At 41.9% G+C, this 23,631-nt stretch overlaps 1 protein-coding gene across 1 annotated transcript in view; it reads right to left on the bottom strand.

The window, feature by feature from the left end:
* The window catches only part of LOC145965792 (uncharacterized), a 116,503-nt gene extending 105,123 nt beyond the window's left edge, over nt 1-11,380 (bottom strand). The window contains exon 1 of the mRNA XM_083089472.1: nt 10,929-11,380. The gene's annotated coding sequence lies outside the window, so the exon portion shown is untranslated. The remainder of the gene's footprint in view (nt 1-10,928) is intronic.
* Nucleotides 11,381-23,631: the final 12,251 nt, after the last annotated feature.

Genomic DNA, 23,631 nt, shown 5'->3' on the forward strand with positions numbered 1-23,631 from the left:
TCTCTCTCTCTCTCGTTCACGCTCTCTCGCGCTCTCTCTCTCACATGCCTCCACTCACTCGCAGTCTTACAATAAGAAGTGGTTCTATTTGCGACAAACAAAGAAACAAAGAGAACAAAGAGAACTCTATGCACACGCGAGAGGTCCCGGCGAATGGGCAGTTCAGTTAGCTTTTCGACATCGAAGGTGCGTGACGAATATCCGTACGAACCGAAGTTATAATCGAAGTATAAATTATATCGAACAGACAATTCAGGATTACGCCACGACTCAAAGACATCGTCCTCCAGGCGTAGTCGTGTGCGATCCTCTAGGATCATCCTAGAGACATCACGACTCAGGGATCACAGTCCCCCAGGCGTCGTCGTGATTGATGCGTGCGATGAACTATAGTGATATTAGTGATACTTCCACGAACTTTAAAACGTGAATGTATAAATTCGTTATTTGTAAAACTAACATAATAAAAGGAAATATTGACAACCAAAAACAACGTGAATTTTAGAAGTGATTGACGTTGACACAGAACATTTGGTGCCTCCTGTGAGGTCATTCTAATCACGACCCCTGATAGACGAAGACACGAGTGAGAAGCAATCCATCCAGGACGGACGAGTTTGGACGTGGATTCGGGACTACGGCATCGGTCAAGAAAAATCAAGGGACGGTATCTATTACATTGCTAACAGACAAACCGCCTGGGGAAGATATGGTTCCTCTAGGGATTGATTATAGGATAACATGAAGAATGTTTTCCACTGGGTCCTTTAGGACCCCGTCGGGCAGGGGTTTTAGTGGGTAGGCCCTCCGCAGGAGGAGGGAGAGCCCCACACTACCCCCGAGGCTGGCTCGGGGGGTGTGCATAAGGCTGGATCCCTCCCCTTACTGGGAAATGATCGGGATTCTGCATTTCCCCTGCCCTCCGTACGGTAAACAAAATTAAAAAAAAAAAAAACAGACAAACCGTCTCTCCTTTCCCGTTCCGTATAAACATAACCGAACAATAATGGCCGATAGAATTAAACTTCTTATACAAAAACGGACATCGTTGAAATCGCAAATCACTAACTTAACGAATCTCTTTGATAAGGGAAAGCTAGAAAATGCTGCGCTTAAATTACGAATGGCTCGTTTAACAGAACTTTATAACGCGTTTGAAGAATACAATGACGAACTTACGATATCCGATCCGGATACAACACAAGCCGAATTCACGCACATTCAAGATCGATTCTATATGCTCGCGGGCAAGGTCGAAGATTTCCGACCGGTCGGTCCAGCGCAAGTACCAGCACGTTAACCGAAACATCTCAGGATGAACACACGAATTTTACTGCGTCCGTTCAGAAACGACGCATTAAATTACCCGAAGGACCTCTTCCGAGCTTCGACGGCAAATATGAGAATTGGCTGTCGTTTAAAAACGCGTTTCATAATATGATAAGCTCGCAGACTGATTTATCCGAAATCGACAAATTACACTATTTAAAATCGGCACTAATAGGCGACGCCGCGAGCAAGATAAAGATTTTCGCGGTTAACGAAATAAACTACTCGAAGGCATGGGAGTTGTTGGAACGTGCGTATGAAGTAAAGCGGATCTTAATTTCACGTCATCTTTCGTTAATATTAAATTCATCTGTGTTAGAAAAAGAAACGACAAGCGGATTATCGAAACTCGCCGACGACACCCAACAACATATCGCTTCTTTAAACGCTTTAGGAGTTTTCGTCGGATCCGAAATGATTATACACATTTTAGAAGGCAAATTACCGAGGCATACGCCAGAAAAATGGGAAGCGACACTTGAACGAGACGAAGTTCCGACACTCGAACAACTATACGAATTTCTATATAAAACCGCGGTATGCGCCTCAAAACGAGAACGAGCTAAATTATCCGACACGGAAAAGAATAAAGGCGATCCCTCGGCTAAAAAGAAACGGATACAATCTCCAAATACAGTTCGTGTTAAATGCATCGCAAAATTGCATAGCCTGCAAGACTAAACGACATCCACTTTATTTATGCGACACATTTAAACAAATGTCGGTTCAGAAGCGCATCGATACGATGAGAAATGCGAAGGTGTATTATAATTGCTTGCGTTCTCATGCGACAGCCCTTGTAAATTCTCTAGTTGCAAAATTTGCCAAAAACGGCATAACACGCTGTTGCATCTTGAGATACGCATCGGCTAACAAATCCGATGCGGCGTCATCCGATAACGCGAAAAATTTATGACCGACCGATCGGACCGACGGGAGAATGACCTGTCTCTCAACCATATCACGTACGTTCACGCCACAGTTGCTTACGAGTGCATTAGTATACGTTTATGATGATAAACATAAAAAATCCGTGAAATGTCGCGCCTTGTTAGACACGTGTGCTACCGCAAATTTCATAACTGAATCCGTGGTGAAACAATTAGATATATATCCGATCGCGCATACATTACCAATTAACGCGATCAACACGACAAACACTGTGTCCAGGCGTAACGCGAATCATCGTTCAATCCACGCACAACTTTTCCAAGGAGTTGACATGTCTCACGATCCCAGCTATTATAGATTTGATTCCCTCCGAAGTCTTTCCACGAGAATCGATTAAAATACCCGCAAATATAAAATTAGCCGATGCGGACTTTCACGTACCACGTTCGGTTGATTTACTAATTGATGCTGGGGCAACGTTATCATTATTTTCCGTCGGTCAGATCGATTTGTCAAACAAGGATAACGACTTATATCTACAAAAAACGCGTTTAGGATGGGTGGTTGCCGGCAATGCGGCAACTCGGACAAAACCGAAATCCGCATTGTGTTATTTAACGAATTTAGAAAATTTATTAACTAAATTTTGGACGATCGAAGAAGTAGCAGCCGTTAAACCGCGATCGAGAGAAGAAAACGAATGCGAAACGTTTTTCACTAAAACCGTCTCTCGAAATCGCGATGGACGCTACATAGTTCGTCTACCGTTTCGCGCTTCACACAAACATCTTGGCGAATCACGATCCATCGCAATCAAACGCCTCTTATCATTAGAGCGGAAACTCGACAGAAACGTCAATTTGAGGCTCGAATATACGCAGATAATTGAAGAATACAGGGAGGGCACATGTCTTTAGTGGAAAATCCCGATGACGACGGATTTTATATGCCTCACCACGCCGTGATTAAAGAATCGAGCAACACGACCAAATATCGAATAGTCTTTGACGCGTCGGCCAAATCAAATAACGGCGTATCCCTGAATGATATTCTAATGCTCGGCCCCACGATTCAGAATAAATTATTCTCACACTTAATTCGATTTCGCACATATAAGTACGCCATATCGGCTGATATCGAAAAAATGTATCGCCAAGTATTGTTACACGAGGACGATCGTCGATATCAGAGAATTCTGTAGCGAGAAAACGGGAATATAAAGACATTTCAATTGAACACGCTCACGTTCGGAATCGCTTCCTCACCATTTCTTGCAATTCGCACCGTGCAAGAACTCGCGGATGACGAGGGTCAAAAATATCCGAAGGCGGCCGAAGTTCTCAAAAATCATCTATATGTGGATGATTTATTATCCGGAGCCGAAACTCTCGAACAGGCACACGCAACTAGAGACGAGATCATCGAGCTGTTAAAGCAGGGTGGCTTCAATATTAGGCAATGGGCGTCTAACGATTTGCGCGTAATTAACGATTTATCCGACAAGGTTTTGCATACGAATTTAACGTTAACCCTTTCGCTACGGCGGTTCGGTCCGCCGTAGCGCCGCCACTGAACTGGACCCCGCGCCGAAAGTGTACACATTGCGCGTGGACAGTTTATCTTGGAAGAAAAGGGACTTTTCTTTAAAACAATACACTCATAATTTCTACATAAAAGATATAAACTTATTTAATGGGTATAAAGAGTCTGATTAACAATTGAAAATAGTGAAAGAATAATATACAGTGATTAATAATTTAATTCAGTATGATATGTTTTGAAACATGGAAACACGCACAACCCAACATCACATTCCTGGCATTGATAACGAGATTCTCGTCTCTTATCATTTTTCGCACACACAACACACCTTCGTGATCTATTTTTTCCTGTAGCTTCATAAAGTGGAGGAAAATGTCTTCCGTTGAGTCTTGATGAGTGATTATTTTCGGGTGTAATAGGATGACGGGTTGTTTTTTTCTGATATTTCTTTAAAATTTGATCTATTAATTTTAGTTGAAATTTTGCAATTGATATTGTTTTGTTGGTTTTCAATTTGTATAGACAATATGAATTCCATAAGCACATATCAATCATATGGAAGAAATATTTTTTGTACCATTTTGTCGTTTTGCGGGTAGAATTTATAGTGCTGATGACCATGTCGGTCCTGTCTACAGCACTCATCAATTTATTATAGTCGTGTACACAAGATGGTTTCTGTAAAATTTCTTGTGCACTGTAGTGTTTTGGTACATCCACAAATTCTTCTGTATGTATTGTCGAAATCATGAAAACCTCTTTTTTATCGTGCCATTTTATGGCTAACATATTTGCACACGAGCGAAAGCACGCTTCTCCTTTTTGTAATTTTTCGTTCATTTTTGGCATTCCTTTTCTCCTCTTTTTTACAGTGCCACACGCATTTGTACAATTTTTATGCAATATATCAAATAATGCGGGGCTCGTGTACCAATTGTCGACGTAAAGGGTGTGGCCTTTACCTAAATATGATTCTAGGAGGGACATTACAATACTTCCTGATTTACCACAGTCTTTATGTTCGGGCCCTATAGTAGTACCAGCCCCCGTATAAATAATAAAGTCTTGAATATAACCCGTCTTGCAGTCACAAAGAACAAACGATTTTATCCCAAACCTATTTCTCTTGGATGGAATAAATTGCTTGAAAGACAGTCTGCCTTTGTATAGAAGCAGACTTTCATCTATATACAGGTTACAGTAAGGGTAAAAGAATTTACAAAATGTTCCTCGTAGTTCATCAATTATTTTGCGGATTTTATGTAAACGATCGGAATTGGATACATGATCGTCACTAAAATGCAGCATTTGTAAAAGTAATAAGTAGCGGTCTCTGCTGATTACTTCACCAAAAATATCGCTTCTCAATAGTTTATCTCTGCTCCAGTGTTCTGCTAACGATAGCCTTTTATTTCTGGTCATCAAAAAAGAGATAGCGATGAAGCAATATAATTCATTTAGCTATGTACCAGCTATTATTTTATTGTTGTTCTTCTGTCGCCAATAGTTGTTTGTTTTTTCAGCAATATATTCTATCAATTTTTTGCTAACAAATAACTGAAAATAATCTATTATTTTCCACGAGTAACATATGCCTGCTTGAATTCCTGAATTCCGTGCGTTAAAGTGATGAATTTTAGGGTTGAATTTTGCCGTTGTCCATATAATATTTGATGAGGCCGTATTTTGCACGTAATTATCCTCAATTTCTTCAGACTCTGAGGTACTTAGCACATTTACTCGTCTTTTTTTGCGAGGTACTATTTCTGTACTCGATTCGCTTTCATTGCAGCTATCCGAATCAATTTCTAATTTATCGAATGTGTTCACCAGTTGCAACTTTCTTGAAACCATTTTGAGAAGGGCAAAACCTGTACTCTTTATTGAAATGAAAAGCAAATTATGATACTTGTAAGAAATGAGGATACTTTTAGACAGCAGGCGGACATACCAATACAAAGATCCTGTGAAATTCTTTTTCCTAAAGTTTGTTCTATTCTCGTTAATTGTCTGTTCCTTTATTGCACCTAACAGTAATGAAAAAAATGAAGGTAGAACAAATATGATTTGAATCGTATGGTTTATTCCCTTTGTCAAATAATTTGCGCGGCGGTCACAAGAGGCGCTGCTATCCAAAAACTAGGTCGCGAATGTTGCCGGCTTTAGCAGGCGCACGCCGCTGTGGGTCACATTGTGCATGCCGGATATATCCGGCGTTCGTCTCCGGGGGGCTATTATGTGGATGCCGGATATATCCGGCGTTAGGAGCGAAAGGGTTAAATATCGATCGTTCTTTAAAAACATTAGGCATCTCGTAGGACACAGTCGATGATAAAATATATTATTCCGCATAACCCTATTAACATCACGGGAACGCTAACGAAACGGAAGATTCTGTCGGAAATTGCTAAAATCTTCGATCCGATGGGTTTGATAGGTCCAGTGGTTCTCTACGCAAAAAAATTGATGCAGGACGTATGGCGATGCGGAGTACATTGGGACGAATCCGTTTCGCAGAGTATCCACACGGAATGGTTGGAATTTATTAAACAAATGAAGACCATGCATCGTATTCAGTTCGATCGCGAAGTATTAATGAAAGATCATTGCAACGTTCAGATTCACGGATTTTGCGATGCCAGTAATATCGGTTATGGAGCATGCCTATACGTACGCTCGATCGGAAAACATAAAGAAATCAGTAGTAAATTATGTTCAAAATAGCGGGTCGCGCCGTTGAAACCCGTTACAACACCGCTGCTTGAATTGTGCGGTGCCTTATTGTTAGCAAGGTTGTATCGCGAGGCCAGTGACGCATTGAATATCGCGCCAAATAAAATCGTTCTTTGGAGCGATTCCACTATCGTGTTACATTGGCTGAAAACTCCGCCCCATCTACTCAAAACTTACGTCGCTAATCGCGTCGCGGAAATACAAGAACTCCCCGATTCGATCGAGTGGCGGCACATACGGTCGGAAGACAATCCGGCTGACGCACTGTCGAGAGGTCAATTACCGCAGGCCTTTGCGCGAAATAAAATATGGCGCGAGGGACCTTCATGGCTAACGGGCAACGAGTGTGACTGGTACAACGAGAACATACAAATAGTCGAAATACCCGAATTAAAACCGAATACGTGTTTAATCGCCGCGCCTAACGAACCTGAAATTTTCAAGAGATATTCTTCGTACTCTAAACTATGTAGAATCATAGCATATTGCCTCCGTTTCCGACCTACCCACAAACACTCCGGATCCCTACTCGTTGAAGAAATTAATGAAGCCAAAACGCGGATATTGAAAATCTTTCAAACCATACATTTCTCCGACGACATCACTAAACTCAAGAACACGCATCTGCCTTACAAGGGCAAATTCGTCGGTTTAAATCCTTTCTTGGACGAAAACGGATTAATTAGTGTTGGTGGACGACTACAAATGGCAAATTTAACATTTTCCAAAAAACATCCCATTCTACTTCCGAGTCGGCATCAGATAACCGACCAAATCATACGCGAAATACATGAAACTTATTTTCACGCAGGCATTTAAACAACGTTATATATATTGCGTCGTAAATTTTGGTTACTTGACGATCGCAACCAGGTGCGAAAGGTCATTCGCACATGTATACGGTGCCTTCGATTCGTCACCAAAGCAGTCGAGTATAATATGGGAAATCTTCCACCGGTCCGTGTACGCGAGGCATCTCCTTTCGCAAATACTGGTGTAGATTTTTGTGGGCCATTCTATATTAAAGAGAAAAAATATCGCAATCGTGCACGAATCAAGGTTTACGTGTGCGTATTCGTATGTATGACGATAAAAGCGGTGCACCTCGAAGTCGTAAGTGATCTCTCAACAGAGGGTTTTTTAGCAGCCTTTTTTTTTGTTTTACCTTACGGAGGGGAAGTGCAGAATCCAGGCCATCTCCCCATACAGGGAGAGGACCAGGATCCATCCACGAAGATTCATCGCGAGACGCGGTTTACCCGAGAATATATATTCCGATAACGGAACCAATTTCATAGGCGCGAATAACCAACTAAAGGAATTATGTCTTATTTAACTCAAACGAACATAAGGAGTTGGTACTCCGTCACGCATCCGAACGTCGTATTGCATGGCATTTCATACCGCCAGCAGCACCTCATTTCGGCGGGTTATGGGAGTCGACCGTAAAACTTTTTAAACATCATTTCAAACGAGTTGTAGGCGACTCGCTATTCACGTTCGAAGAGTTGAACACGTTCACCGTGGAAATCGAGAGCATTCTTAATTCACGGCCCATCACATCCCTATCATCCGATCCTAATGACATATTAGCCTTAACCCCTGCTCATTACTTAATCGGTAAACCGTTAACATCTCTAACGGAGAACGAATTGTCATCTGTTCCAGCTAATCGATTATCCGCATGGCAACATATAACCAAGGTTCGCCAAAATTTTTGGACACGATGGAGTCTCGAATAACTCAACGAGCTCCAAAGGCGTGCCAAATGGAAAACGGTCCAAAGATCGAAGTTGGAAGCAGTTGGAACAGTCGTCCTCATTAAGGACAAAAACACACCATGCACACAATGGGCATTGGGCAGGATCGAAAGGCTTCATCCAGGCGCAGACGGTGTATCATCAAAACGACAAACGGAGAGCTGAAGAGAACGACGAAATGTCGATGCCCTCTTCCAGTCGAGCGATAATCATATCGCACGACCTAAGCGTAAGCGTTAAAAAATATTCACCAGTCGAGCGATAATCATATCGCACGACCTAAGCGTAAGCGTTAAAAAATCTTCACACATGAGGATTCCTATAATGCGAATTAAGATACACAACAATGTATCATGCGGACCGCAATAGCTATAATACAAATTTCATATACGAATAATTGATCGTAACCCTCTCAACGGGGGGAGGATGTTGCGTAGAAGAGTCGTGCACGACAAACAAGCGTACTATTCACATTTAAACCCACGTATACGTAAACACACACGACATACCCATGCATCCTCTCTCTCTCTCTCGCTCTCTCTCTCTCTCTCTCTCTCTCGCTCGCGCTCTCTCGCGCTCTCTCTCTCTCTCTCTCGCTCACGTTCTCTCGCGCGCTCTCTCTCTCTCTTTCTATCTCTCTCTCACATGCCCCCACTCACTCGCAGACTTACAATAAGAAGTGGTTCTATTTGCGACAAATAAAGAAACAAAGAGAACTCTATGCACACGCGAGAGGTCCCGGCGAATGGGCAGTTCAATTAGCTTTTCGAAATCGAAGGTGCGTGACGAATATCCGTACGAACCGAAGTTATAATCTAAGTATAAATTATATCGAACAGACGATTCAGGATTACGCCACGACTCAAGGACATCATCCTCCAGGCGTAGTCGTGTGCGATCCTCTAGGATCATCCTAGAGACATCACGACTCAGGGATCACAGTCCCCCAGGCGTCGTCGTGATTGATGCGTGCGATGAACTATAGTGATATTAGTGATACTTCCACAAACTTTAAAACGCGAATGTATAAATTCGTTATTTGTAAAACTAACATAATAAAAAGAAATATTGACAACCAAAAACAACGTGAATTTTAAAAGTGATTGACGTTGACACAGAACACCACTGTATCTTGAGTAATTCAATCTCAGCTTCCGACGATGGATGTCCGAATAGACAATTATTATCATTGCGTGAACGTATCAGAATCAATTCGTGACGAGCGTTAATCACAACGGATTTATAATCTTCGCAAAATCCCAGCAACATGTTGAGCGGTACGCAATAGTTGAAATAATTTTTGTCACCGTTGTACGTCAAATCCCACGCAGCGTTCTTCAAGTTTATATTTTTCTGGTGCGTCAGAGACATAATTTTTAAGCGTTGAAGTTATTCCAACATTTCTGTTACGATCAATCTCTGCTCCGTCGAGTTCGTATCGAAGCTCATCAAACATGAATGCGACGCAATTGTTTCCCAATACAACCTTCATTTCGTCATTCGCTATACGCACATTCAACTTTCCCTCGATGTAAAGAAAGCTTTCGCACGTGTACAAATCCTGATGTTGTATAGGTATTCGTATCTCGTCGCTGTATCCAAGCGTCATATTGATCGTATACGCACGGATTGTACGTATGAGTCTCAATCTTGACGATGCGATCGTCAAAGACTGGCTCACCTCCGATATTCAAAATATCAATCATTCTTTTCGTACGATGAATCCCAATGATTTTAAAAATTCACGAATTCAACGCGCTCAGCTTCTTTTTAACGGCTATCTTATTATTATCACCCGATACCACAGTAGTATTGTCCCTTGTAAAAGTATTGTCTCTCGCGTGCTCCGATTCATTCAGCACGAGCATACTATGTTTGTCGCCGTCGTATATGCAATCTTACGGTAACTTCCTCTCCTTGAAAATCGAGCAATCGACCTCTTTGATCCACAATGCGTATCGTTAAATCCGTAATGCTCCGTACGATGATCGGCAGATAAATGATCTGTGCCGGCGTTTCCGATCTTATATCCTGGCGGTACGCTCGGTGAAAATTCATGTATCGTGTGTACGTGCATGCTGTTGCTGTACGCACCAGTAGTCACGTTACATTCTATACGAATAATATTTACGTTTACAATATTAACCGGTTCGTCCGATTCGTACCACTTGCGAGGTTGCAATATACGATTCGACGAGAACCCAAGCAAGGATCCTACATTGTCGGGTTTGGTAAAGTTTATCCTAAAAAAAATTTCCTTAAAAAAAAACAAAAAAAGTCGTCATCCCAGTAATAAAAAATTATTGTAAAAACCTATTTTACAAAAAATTATTTTACTAAAAAATTGTATTAAAAGAAATTCTGCAAAATAGTTGTCTACAAAAATTAGTGATATTGTTACGTCCCGGTTACAAAATAATAGAAAACTACAATACCGAGATGGGTAACTTAATTATTTTATTCTAATGCCTCCCGTATTTTTCAGTCACCCTGCATTCACCGGGTTTACTGGGGATGAGGGAGATTATGATCTATTATCAAATTTAAAATTATATTCCTAATGAGAATAAACAGAATAAAAAGAAAATAAAATAATATAGTATAACTAAATGATTTAGGTTAGGTTGTGACCGGACTGAGTCTGTCAGCGCCTAAATAAAGGGTCAAACTCACCGGATCCCTAGGTTGCGACGTGTTCCGCTGAACGGTCGCCACTTTATCCTGTACAAGTACCAAGGTTTATGGTTGCGCTTCTCGGGGGCGTACGTCCTTCCTTCCTCTCGGAGGTTCCGCTCTCGCCGGTCCGCTGCAGACTCCTTCCGGAATCGTCCCGCTGGGGTTTTGACACTCGTCGTCTCGCTGCCGCCTCGATCCTCGTCGACGCACTGATACACTCAGGGCCAACTAATCCACGCCTTAAAGGTTGTGGAGAGGAGATCGGGAAATTGCGCGCACAATCACAGACTCGTTATGTATAAAATACAAAGTCCTTTCATTTTCATGCACTGCACAATTATAAATTTTGAGCTATCCTTTCCCGTACAGAAATTGATATTCCGTCGCGCACTTAGCACTACGCAGTATAATGATTACGCCCGGGTTTTATTGTACGACTTACTCTATACGCGTTTACGCTTTCAAGTCTCGTCGCGGAATGAGCTCACGAGCCCTGTCGTCGCTTCCTCTTATAGCCGTGATCTCTGACGGCTCCCCACCATCGGTCGTCCGGCCAACCGCGTCGACGCTCCCGCCGCGACGCCTCTGGCCAATCACGTCATTGCTGCTGTCGCCGTGCTTGGGCTCACTTCGCTCTCTGATGATGGATGTTATTTTTCCAGGTGTCATTATAACGCTCGTGGGAACCGGATGTTGGGCCTCACCTCTGCGCATTCCAATACTAACTGCGTGCGCATCGCGTACATTTTCGCGCCTTGCGTACCGAGCTACATTTCTGCTTGGCGGCATAATAGTTCGCATAATTACGACGTTCTGTCGAGCGTTGGATAGCTTATAACAATCTAACCTATGAATATATTTTGAAATATAATACATATGTATAATCTTAATGATTAATCTTATTCTATCAGAATTATGTACATCGCGGTCGATCGTGAGAAATAAAAACCGTAATAATTTATTAATATAATGAAAACATAAAATATTATTGTGTCCTCGCACATGGCTATCATACACATACACGTAACGTGCGACCGGTGTCGCAAAACTAAACATATATCTTTTATTATAATAATAACAAAGTAAATTATTATTACGATACCGCGTGTCGCTATCTCGCGCCTCGATCTTACCGATGATCGTTGTCGCTAACATAAAATGAGATTCATTATTCTGAGTATAAAGATTAAAGTTATTATTATGGCCCCGCGTGTGGCCATCCCGTATATATGTATATATATGCAAATAATTAACTATAAATAACGCTATGTACATCTTACTTGCTATGCTGCACATCTTACAACTATTAGTCCGTATATCATTGCTGTCGTCTCGCACGCGCATTCCAAGTAACCTCCCGCGCCTGCAACGCTTCCGGGACCTTCGCCGGAGATGTACAACGGACGTTCTGCAGCCAACGACTGTTTGACGATTCTACGGTCTGGAATCTCCTTATCTATGTGAGATAAATGTATTCTAAGTGTTTCGCCGCTCGCCACGCGCGTCTCCTTGTACCTCGTCCAACTGTCAGCTGTTCTCTCGTCCCGCACCACGCTAAGGATATATTTACATACTTGGCCTGCATTCATCGCGATGTCTAATTCGCGATTCAGCAATTGTACGGACTCTAACACTAATTTCTTAAAAACTAATAGTCCATCAATTCTACGGGTATCTGGATGGTCCCTGCGTCCCCGTCTCTGGATCTCAAGTGAGCCTAGATGATGGTCCTGGCTCTGCTGTGTCGTCCGACGGGCCCCCACCCGTACCTGCGGCTGTCGGTCGCAAGGTTGTGACCGAACCAAGTCTGTAATCGTCTGAAAAGGGTGTCAAACTTACCGGAACGCAGGTTGCGACGAGTTCCGCTTACGGTCGCCAGTTGTTTTTACCTCTTCAAACAACAAGGTATAGGATTGCAATCCTCCGGGGGCAGGCGTCCTTCCAGCAGGAGGTACTTTCCGCTCACACCGGTCCACGCTGAAGTCCCTCGGGAATCTCCTTGCCGTGGTCAATGGATCTCTCACGTCCTTGTATGGCTATCGGTCGACTCTCTGGGATAATCAGGGTCAACGCTGATCCGCCGGGAATATTGTGGAGAGGAGTACCAGGTTGTTCGCGCACAACACATGACACAGAATTTAATTGATATAAAATTCTTTAATGATAATGCGCAATACAACTGTTTCTTTGAGCTATCACTACCGTACATAAAGCGCGATGCTTCCGCACGCACTTCTCGCAACGCGTAGATATATCTCGCGAATATTGCTTACGGGTTATCTCATGACTATTCTTTACGATCTTATCTCGGTAAAAATCCATCGCGTAATGAGCTCTCAAGACCTCGCGTCGTCGCCTCTTAGACCTTCGGTCTTCGCTCGGCGCCCCACCATCGGTCGTCCCGCCAATCGTCGCGACGCTCTCGACCAATGGCGTCATTTCTTCGGCCGACGCCCGCTCGAACACGTCGCTCTCCGCATTCTATTATCGTGATATTATATCTCGATCTAAAATTAATGTCGTTATGATATTCCGCTCTTTCCTCGCGTAATTCAAGCATGTTTATGTTTGCCGCTCGCGAACTTCGCGTTTTCAGCCTAGGTTGTGAATTCCGTGCTTCACTCGCTTCCGCTGTTATGACGGCCGTGAGATCTTTACTGCTCACACAATTATATCGATTTATCGCATTCCGCATTGTCTTATTGTCTAACAATATTATCCTTATGCTATAGCCGACGGATGTAAATAAAAATAACAATACATGGACAAAATAAAAAACATTACATGGACAAAATAAAATTCGTACATTCGCATTTTGATTTTTCCTATCGTGCTCACAAATCCTCCGTTTATCCTGCATATATTTATAATTTATTTGCTGAGCTCTTCGCCAGAACATCTCTGTGGTCCCAGGGTGCTTCCCTCATGCATTTATAAATAATATTGGTTTTTCTGTGCTTGGCTATTAAATGAGGCGTGATAGTCAAATCAAAGTCTGTCTATAATAATAAAAACTAAAATATTCATCTGTCGTTTTATAGACTTATTCTATTAACATAACTCAACCACTATTTAAAATGACGCTACTATCAATATCGCTTCGTACCGTTAACTCTATTATCACGCGTCAACAATCTATATTAATAAAACGATTTCTAAGTAATTTTACCGCCGCTATATGCACTATTATATATTTACTGTACAGGAGCTTGATCGTTATCCGGATAGTCTCGTGTCGGCCAGAGGTACGTATTCCAACGACTCAATTGCACGCAACGGCAATTTCGATGTTTTGTCTACGCGACCCGCGGTCGCCTCGGCTGTCGCACCTGTCCGACGGCTATCGATGATTGGAATGAACTCTATTACGTCTGACCTCCGCAATTCAGGCAACCCACGCGACCTGTCGCGTGTCTCGCTACTTCTTGTCTGCACGACCGCTCCTCGGTCGTCCTGTCTGTCACCTAGGTCGCGTCTTTTACCTTGGCATACACTTTCCGCGTTCCCCCGTCCGTAATCCAACGATCATCCGGATCCTAGCTCTATTCTTATAAAACTACTTCTTAATCTAATTTTATTATTTACACAAAGTCTCTTTATGGTGATCTGGCTGTACTTGTTGACGGCCTTGGCTCCGCCGCTTCGCTTGCCGGGTCCCCGGCCGCACCTGTGGCTGTCGGTCGCAAGGTTGTAATCGGACAGAGTATGTAATCGCCTAAGAAGGGTGTCAAACTCACCGGAATGCAGGTTGCGACGAGTTCCGCTTACGGTCGCCAGTTGTTTTCACCTTAATAAACAACAAGGTATGGGATTGCAATCCTCCGGGGGCAGGCGTCCTTCCACTAAGGTATGAATCCCGCTCTCGCCGGTCCACGCAGAAGTCCCTCAATAATCTTCTTGACGTGGTTTCCAGGTCTCGCTCGTCCCATGGCTGTCTCGGGTCGACTATCTGCTCTCGTCAGGGCCAACTCTGACTCGCCAGGAATATTATGGAGAGGAGAACAAGGTTGTACGCGCACAAGCACAACGACACAGAATTTGATAGTTAAAAAATCCTTTAATCACAATGCTTTGTACACTTATTAATAATGAGCTACAATCTCCCGAATAAAAGCACTCGGCTATTTCTCGCACTAGTATCGACGCGCAATATTAATCTCGCGGATAATGCGAACGGGTTATATCTCACGACTACTATTATCAACGATCTTAGCGTGTTGAGTTTTCGTCGCGCACTGAGCTCTCGAGCTCTCGCATCGTCGCCTCTTATACCCTCGGTCCTCCGCGGGCGCCCCACCATCGGCCGTCTCGCCAATCGTCGCGACGCTCTCGGCCAATGGCGTTATTTGCCGGGCTGGCGTCCCCGCGATCGCCTCGCTCCTCGCGTTAATTGCTAAATTGTCGTTATTAGCTCTGACACTTATGCCGTCGAGATATTTCGCTCTTTCTAAATGTAATTCAGGCCTGCTGGAATTCGCCTCGAACATCTTTCGCGTTTCTACTACCAAGTGCCATTCCCGTGCCTTTATGATATCTATAGCTATGTCATACATATTAAAACTATACTTTAACATAGTACATTTTATTATTCTCGTCACTCGAGAATTCGCGAAGGGAAATAAAAAAACTCATTGTATCTTTATAATATTAATTATACGTGCTGATTGAATCAAATTAGTTGTCTTATTTATGTCCGTAATCTTCATATACGTGAACTAAAAATTCTTACGCTTCGTGCAATACAACCTATAACTTATTAGTAGATATAAAATTATATACATGAAAATAAAACACATGCGCGATATAAAATAATTTGCCTTAATGTTTTATTAATTATAACATAAATCATCTGTAATTTCTATCGCCAAACTGCATAAACAAAAGTTTTATTATTTTATATAAAATCTGCAGCTCTAGGAATTTACCTGTGAACTTATTATTTCTGCGGAGTCCAGAGTACAGGAAATTACTTATCTGACTTTCACTTGTCTGTTTCGCAATAAAGCATTATTACTGGTTCTTTCCGGATGGTTAATCTCTTCTTTACCTTTATAAAAGTTTACCTTTCAGTATTTCATATACCCTTTATGTTCCTCCGTTATTAAAACTATATTCTACTATTAACTATATACAGGCTTAATATCTAACCGGGTGAACTCACGCGACTTCAATATGCGCACTTTAATAATCTGATTGCCTCCAGCGGCAATTTTAATTATTCATATGAGACTATCGCGATTCTTTTACCCATAACCTCCGATCGGTGGTTGTCGTTGCCTGGTATCATGTTATTAACGCGTAACCCGTGTATTCCAATATGTCCGCGTATTCTATTGCGTCTCTAATTAATTCTTGTTCACGCAACGGATGTTCGACCGCGTTATTCTTTGGCTAATCTGAATTATAAGTGTTGGCATGCAACTGTCGCGACCTCCCGTTCGCATTCCATTCGTTACCCGGATCCTATGACTAATAATCTTAAAACGAGTTCTTATTAGATCTAACTATTTACATACAAAATTATCATGGTGATTTGGCTGTGCTGGTCGATGGTCTCGGCTCCGCCGCTTCGCCTACCGGGTCCTCGGCCGCACGTGTGGCTGTCGGTCGCATACCCCCTTCTTCGGGAGCGTCCGGAATCGTGGTTTCCGACGATTCCGACTCTGGATGCGCTGGGGTGTCGGTCGCTCTTGATGATTTTAGTCTTTTTGCAGAACCTTTATTCCAATGCTTTCTCCTGGAAAGCTTTCGGAATCTGCATATCTTGTCGTCTGATTTATTCGACGATGATTCGGCATACGATTTCGTTGTTTTCGTACGCCTTGTCTTTTCTTGAATAATCGTCTCGTTATTTGCTGAGTCGATTAGTTGTTTTAATTCCTTTGGTATAGATTTAACTATTTTCATTTCCTTCATTTTTATTTCTTGGACCTTTGGTTCTTTACTCATCTCTTTGTTTGCTTGTTGAACCGGTCGCTCTTCTGTTATTTGTACCTCGGTTATCTCGTTTTCTGATTCCGTTGGCTGTTCGTCTGTGTCTTCCTCGTCCGGTTGTTCCATCGTTGTTGGTCTATCTGGCTCCCTCATGTTTGTTTTTAGCACTGGAAGTATCTGTCTTGTGCCTGGAATTTCTCTATTGTCTTTGGACATTTCGCATCTTATTATTTTGGTTGCCCAGTCCGCTTCTATTACCTTTTCGATGGTATTCTTCCTCACGTTTTGCGTGATTATTACGTGTTTTTCATCCCTTAAATGTAGTGGGATGTTTGAGCTGATTGCTGTTGACGAGTTGATTGTCATTAGCATTTCGGTTTCTTCGTCGATGATATGTTTTTCAGCGACATATTCCGTTTCCTTCGGTAGTTGGTTGACTGTTCTCATTATTCCAATGAGTTGTTCGTCACCGTCGCTGTCTTCATCGATTGTTGGTGCTTCCTTTAACATTCGAACTAAACCTTCTAATTCTCTTATTCGGTTTCTTTTTCTCGCGATACTTTGGCACGTTTTTCTTTTCACGTCCATTAGTCATCTAGCTTCTTCTTTTAATTGTTCCTCTCTTTCGCTTAATTCTCTTAACTTTTCTTCCATCTTCGTAATATCGTCGATCTTGATGTCTTCGTTCACTGTTTTTTGCTTCTCTGAATTCGAATTCGTCGTTCCTATCGGTATTTCGTTTTTCGCGCGGGATTCTTTGTTATCGCTTTGTCTTTTGTCGCATGTTGCTCGCTCGGAATCTTCCGCACTACTGACTTGAAGGCGCTCGCGCTTTTTCTTCGATGCCGCGGGGCGCTTGCTATCCCCACTTTTACCGCTGGCCTTTCTTTGATAGTTTTCCGCCGGAAAATTTCCGCGTGCATCCTTTTTCGTTCTATCCTTTTGCGTATCTATGTTCGTTGTATGTATCGCGTATTCTTCTGTTCTTTCTATTGAATTTGTATTATTTTCTATAATTATTTGTTTATCAGCAATTTGTTTCTCTCCGCCTACGTCGGTATCCCTCTTCGGCCTGTTATCTGGCGGGAAGCATGCAGATCGAATGGGCTGTATGCATGTGAACCAGGGTTGTGAGTGGTAATTTTTCGGTATTTTTTCTTTCTTCTTTGTCAGTTTTATTTTCCGCTTGGATTTTTCTCGCTTTTCGTTTATTGTAATTATATGCTAATGGCATGCCATCTATTTCGACTAATTTTTCGCCGTATCTTTTTAACGCGTAATGGTTTGTGTTATCGAATTCTTCGTCGCTTGCGATTTCTTTTTTTATTTCGATATCTTCTTCGTTATTTTCGGACATCTTTTTTATTACTGTCGTTTGGTTTTGCGCGGTTTGGATTAATTGTTCGCGCTTTAACGATTCTATCGGTTTTAATTTTATAACTTGTATCGATCTAATGTCTCGTCGTTCTATTGACTCATCGCGCATGTTTTCGCGGTTTTCTTTAAATTTCGGTTCGCGGTGCGGACGTAATTGTCTCGAGTTATATGTTCCTATCGTTTGTCCGTCTAAATCTTCGATCAGGTATGCGTTTCTTCTAATTACTTCCTTAATTCTGTACGGTCCTTGGTATACGAGATGTATTTTCTTCGTTACTCTTCGGTTGGCATCCGATCTTCTATGAAGTCTGATTCAGACTAGATCTCCATCTGTATATTCTTTTGTTTCTCCGTGTTTATCCGTTTGCTTTTTTCTGTCGGCGGTTTTTTTCTTGAGATGTCTTCTTATCTCTTCGATTGTTTCTCGCCTATCTTTCGCATGACGTGTCACGGGAAGTATTCTCTCGTCTATCTGCAGCCTGTTCTCTTTTTCCGGATATAATTCCATCGGTGTTTCTCCCGTACTGAAGTGCTGCGTGTTATTTACAGTTTCGACAAATCTTTTTATGATTGTGTCCCACTGTGTGTGTCTGTCGTGATAGTAGGCTCTTATCACTCTCCTAATTCTCTCATTACCCTTTCTACTGGGTTAGATTGTGGATTATAGGGGGATGTTTTTCTCACTTGAAATCCTTTTCTCTCAGCATATCTTTTCCATTCTTCCGTCAGGAATTGTCCGCCGTTGTCCGTTAAAATTGTTTCCGGTATTGGCATTTCCTCCAAATATTCCGTATCTATTGTCTCGGTTATTGTTTGTAACTTTTGATTTGTTACTGGATAACTGTTTATCAGCTTCGAAAACTGGTCCATCATTATTATGATATATCTGTTACTACTCTGCGTTCTCGGCAACGGGCCAAAGATGTCTAACGATATTGTCTTATCTTTATCGTCTGGCAGCTCGTAGTATTCGACGCCTCTTGTCGGTCTTGTGTAATATTTAGTCGCGATGCATGTTTTGCAAGACGCGACTATGTCTCTTGTTATTCTGTCTATGTTATTGATTTCGAAATATTTTTTCGCGAAATTTACGTCTTTATCTGTACCGAAGTGTAATTAAAATTTGTGAATCGACTCGACGAGTCTCCATGCAACTGTATCGGGTACTATTATTTTTTCCTCGTTTATTCTTATTCTTCTCACGAGTCCGTCGCGTTCGCGGTAATCCGTTTCGGGATTCGTTAATTCTTGTCTTATGCGGCCATCTGCTTCTTGCGCGTTTTTTATAATTTCAAACCACTTTCGGGAATTATCTTCATCCTGTAGCAATTATCTTCATTCTCATCGGGGTTTTCTTCATCCTGTAGCATTGGACAAATTTCAAACACGTTTTCTTTTTGCGTATTGCTCGTTTTTTCGTCAAACTCTCTTGATAATGCGTCCGTTGTCGTATTTTCCTTTCCTGGGATGTGTTGGATTTGTAGGTCAAATTCCTGCATAAACGACATCCATCTCGCTATTCTTTCGCTGGCATTGGCGCACGAACTTACAAATTGCAACGCTCGATGATCCGTGTTGATCTTGATTCTTCTTCCCATGAGTAGCGTGCGCCATTTTTTTAATGCAAATATTAATGCTAGGCACTCGAGTTCTGTGATTGTATAATTTTTTTCGGCGTTTTTCAAGTTTTGGCTTGCATATCCGATCGTAAATTTTTTCACCGGTTCGCTATCGCTGTATTGGAATAATCTCGCTCCTATTCCTGTTTTCGATGCGTCGACGTCGATCCCGAAGTACATGTTCGCCTTTATTAAATATAATGTCGGTGCGTCTTCGAATGCTTGCTTGATTGCGTTAAACGCATTTTGTTCTTCCTCGTTCCATTCGAATTTTACGTCTTTTTTCAACAACCGTTCCAGCGGTTTTGTCAGTCTTGCTAAATTTTTTATAAAGCGCCTGTCTCAGTTCGCTAGGCCCAGAAACGCTTGAACTGCTTTTATGTTTTTTGGTCTCGGGAAACTCTTGATCGCGCATCTAGTTTCGTCATTTATGCTAGCCGTTATTTCGTCGAATGTGTGTCCGAGAAATTTGACCTCTTTTCTGACGAACTCGCATTTGTCTTTATTCAATTTAAAACCCGCTTTTTTTAGTTTGTTTAACACGATATCTATGTGTTTCAAATGTTCGTTTAACGAATTCGACGCTATCAAGAGACACGGTAGTGTCTTTGCTAAGTCCCAGCGTAAGCAAAAAAATGCACTCCGTGTATTATTACGCGAGTCGGATTGAGAGTATAACTCGATATTTTTATTTCTCATATAACCGCTCAACGGATCGAGTTCTTAGTAGAATTAATCGATAGCTTGGGTTTAAATTAAATAATAAAAGTGTTTTTATTTTTGCGCTACGTGCTCTGTAAACGGAGATATCATGATGCAAAGTCTGAAATGTGAAAATTTCGATTAAGAAGCGTCGTCATGGTCATCGTCAATTCCTCTTAACGTAACAAAGAATATACAGAAATACGTTTCCAACGTCTGCCACAAGAATGCGCTAGCAGTGATTCACGCGACGCAGCGTTAGTAGCGCTCTGTGGCGTTAACGGTGCTTATAAATATGTAAAAGGTTAAGTGTGTCACTTCAGGTAATTATATAAAATAATAATATACATATAACATTTATATATTTAGATTAGATTGTATCTATATTATTATTTCAGATTATATATATATATATATATATATATATATATACACTCACCCGCAAAAAAAGCGGTACACCTAAAATTTGAGAAAATTTCATCAAATTTTAAATGATCATAACTTGGTAAATAATGATGGTAAAAATATGTTTAAAAAAACAAAATGAAGGCTGTAATGTCCACTTTAAGAATATTTAAGTGGCAATTATGCTCAGCCATTGTTTTCAAAATGGCGGATAAGGAAGTGAAAGGATGTAAAATTGATTATTAAAGGATCGAGTTTGGGACGGTGCACGGCGTAAATCAGGTAACGCAGCACAATGAGACCAAATGCTCGTGAAAGTGTGGAGTGTTATCTTTAAAATGTTTTTTTACCGAGCTCGATACGATGATTTTTCGCTGAGTTATTCCGAATTTAATTAAAAACGCTCTTTTTTCTTCTTCAATTTGCAGCTCAGCGAATAATTATCGTATCGAGCTCGGTAAAAAAGCATTGTAAAGGTGATACTCCACACTTTCACATGCATTTCGTCCCATTGGGCTGCGATACCTGATTCACGCCACGCACTGGAGCAAAGCGGGAACCTTTATTTATCGGTTTTGTATGCTTTCATTTATCTGCTATTTTGAAAAAAAATGGTTGCACATAATTTCAATTTAATTTAGGTGTGTGTGTGTGTGTGCTCGTTTGTATACCACAAGGATAAGGACCCCGTGGTTCGTCAGCTCCACAGTATTTAAAGACTCCAAACCCTACTTGTGGCGTGTGTGTGTGTGTGTGTGTGCTCGTTTGTATACCACAAGGATAAGGACCCCGTGGTTCGTCAGCTCCACAGTATTTAAAGACTCCAAACACTCCTTGTGGCGTGTGTGTGTGTGTGTGTGTGTGCTCGTTTGTATACCACAAGGATAAGGACCCCGTGGTTCGTCAGCTCCACAGTATTTAAAGACTCCAAACCCTCCTTGTGGCGTGTGTGTGTGTTTGTTTGTGTGTGTGTGTGTGTGTGTGTGTGCTCGTTTGTATACCACAAGGATAAGGACCCCGTGGTTCGTCAGCTCTACAGTATTTAAAGACTCCAAACCCTCCTTGTGGCGTGTGTGTGTGTGTGTGTGTGTGTGTGTACGGGCGCACGCATGTGTGTATTAATAGTGGGTATGACCTCCTCGTGCGCGTATTACCTCATTCATACGATCAGGCATACTCTGTATTAGTCTTTTTATTTCATCCTGCGTAATTGCATCCCATGCATTTTGAAGAACTCTTTGAAGTTCTTGCAGTGACTGAGGTGCAGGTACGTGATTTCGTACTTTCTTGCCGAGATTGTCCCACAAATGCTCAATGGGATTTAAATCCGGACTACTTGCTGGCCAAACAAGTCGATTTATGCCAACTTCATCGAGGAAATCAAACACTCTTCTCGCAGTGTGTGATCGAGCATTGTCTTGCATAAACAAGAAGTTCTCTCCGATAAAGGGTGCATACGGAACAACATACGGAAGGAGTATGTCTTCCACGTATACATCTGCGTTCATGTTCCTGTCAAAAAAGTGCAAATCTGTATGAGCGTCCGCTGAAATACCTGCCCAAACCATCACAGAGCCTCCATTGTAGCTGTACCTTTCACTTACAGTACAATCTGCAAATCGTTCTCCACGACGACGATAAACTCGTTCTCGTCCATCTGGAGAATAGAGACAAAAACGAGATTCATCGCTAAAGAGTGCTTTGCCCCAGTCTGCGTAATTCCAGTCTCTATGCGCAACTGCAAAATTGAGTCGAGCTACGCGATGACGACCTGTAAGAAAAGGTACAGCCGCTGGCCTGCGCGAAAACAGATTTTGTTCCGCTAATCTTCTCCGAACGGTGTCAACGGATACATTGCAATTGTGGACATCCCTTAAATTGTTTCGAATTTGAACAGCTGTTCGATGTCTGTCTCTTAATGAATTTAAAACAATAAATCGGTCATCGTTTTCATTGGTACGTCGAGGGCGCCCAGAACCAGGCCTCCTCTTGAAAGAATTGGTGTCTAAGTACCTGGCATAAGCACGTTGCACAGTTGACACTGACAGATCAAGTGCCTCAGCAACGTATCTTCGACTTCTGCCATCTTCAATTAAAGCAACAACTTGAGCAGCTTTTTCTGGAGTTATCGTTGCCATAATCGAGAAGTAATTTCGAGAAGAAGTAATTAATTATGGTTTCAATAGATGAAGTCGCAAGGAGCAACGCGTCTAGAGAGCTAGCAAATCAATCGCATAACTTGTACTATAGTCTTTCAATGTACCTGGCATAAGCACGTCTCAAACGGAAAAAACATTGAAAGACTATAGTACAAGTTATGCGATTGATTTGCTAGCTCTCTAGACGCGTTGCTCCTTGCGACTTCATCTATTGAAACCATAATTAATTACTTCTTCTCGAAATTACTTCTCGATTATGGCAACGATAACTCCAGAAAAAGCTGCTCAAGTTGTTGCTTTAATTGAAGATGGCAGAAGTCGAAGATACGTTGCTGAGGCACTTGATCTGTCAGTGTCAACTGTGCAACGTGCTTATGCCAGGTACTTAGACACCAATTCTTTCAAGAGGAGGCCTGGTTCTGGGCGCCCTCGACGTACCAATGAAAACGATGACCGATTTATTGTTTTAAATTCATTAAGAGACAGACATCGAACAGCTGTTCA

This window comes from Camponotus vicinus, unplaced genomic scaffold, assembly GCF_025532165.1.
Source record: "Camponotus vicinus isolate PSW18456_S1 unplaced genomic scaffold, iyCamVici1.0 SCAF_14, whole genome shotgun sequence".
In the NCBI taxonomy this organism is placed as follows: Eukaryota; Metazoa; Arthropoda; class Insecta; order Hymenoptera; family Formicidae; genus Camponotus; species Camponotus vicinus.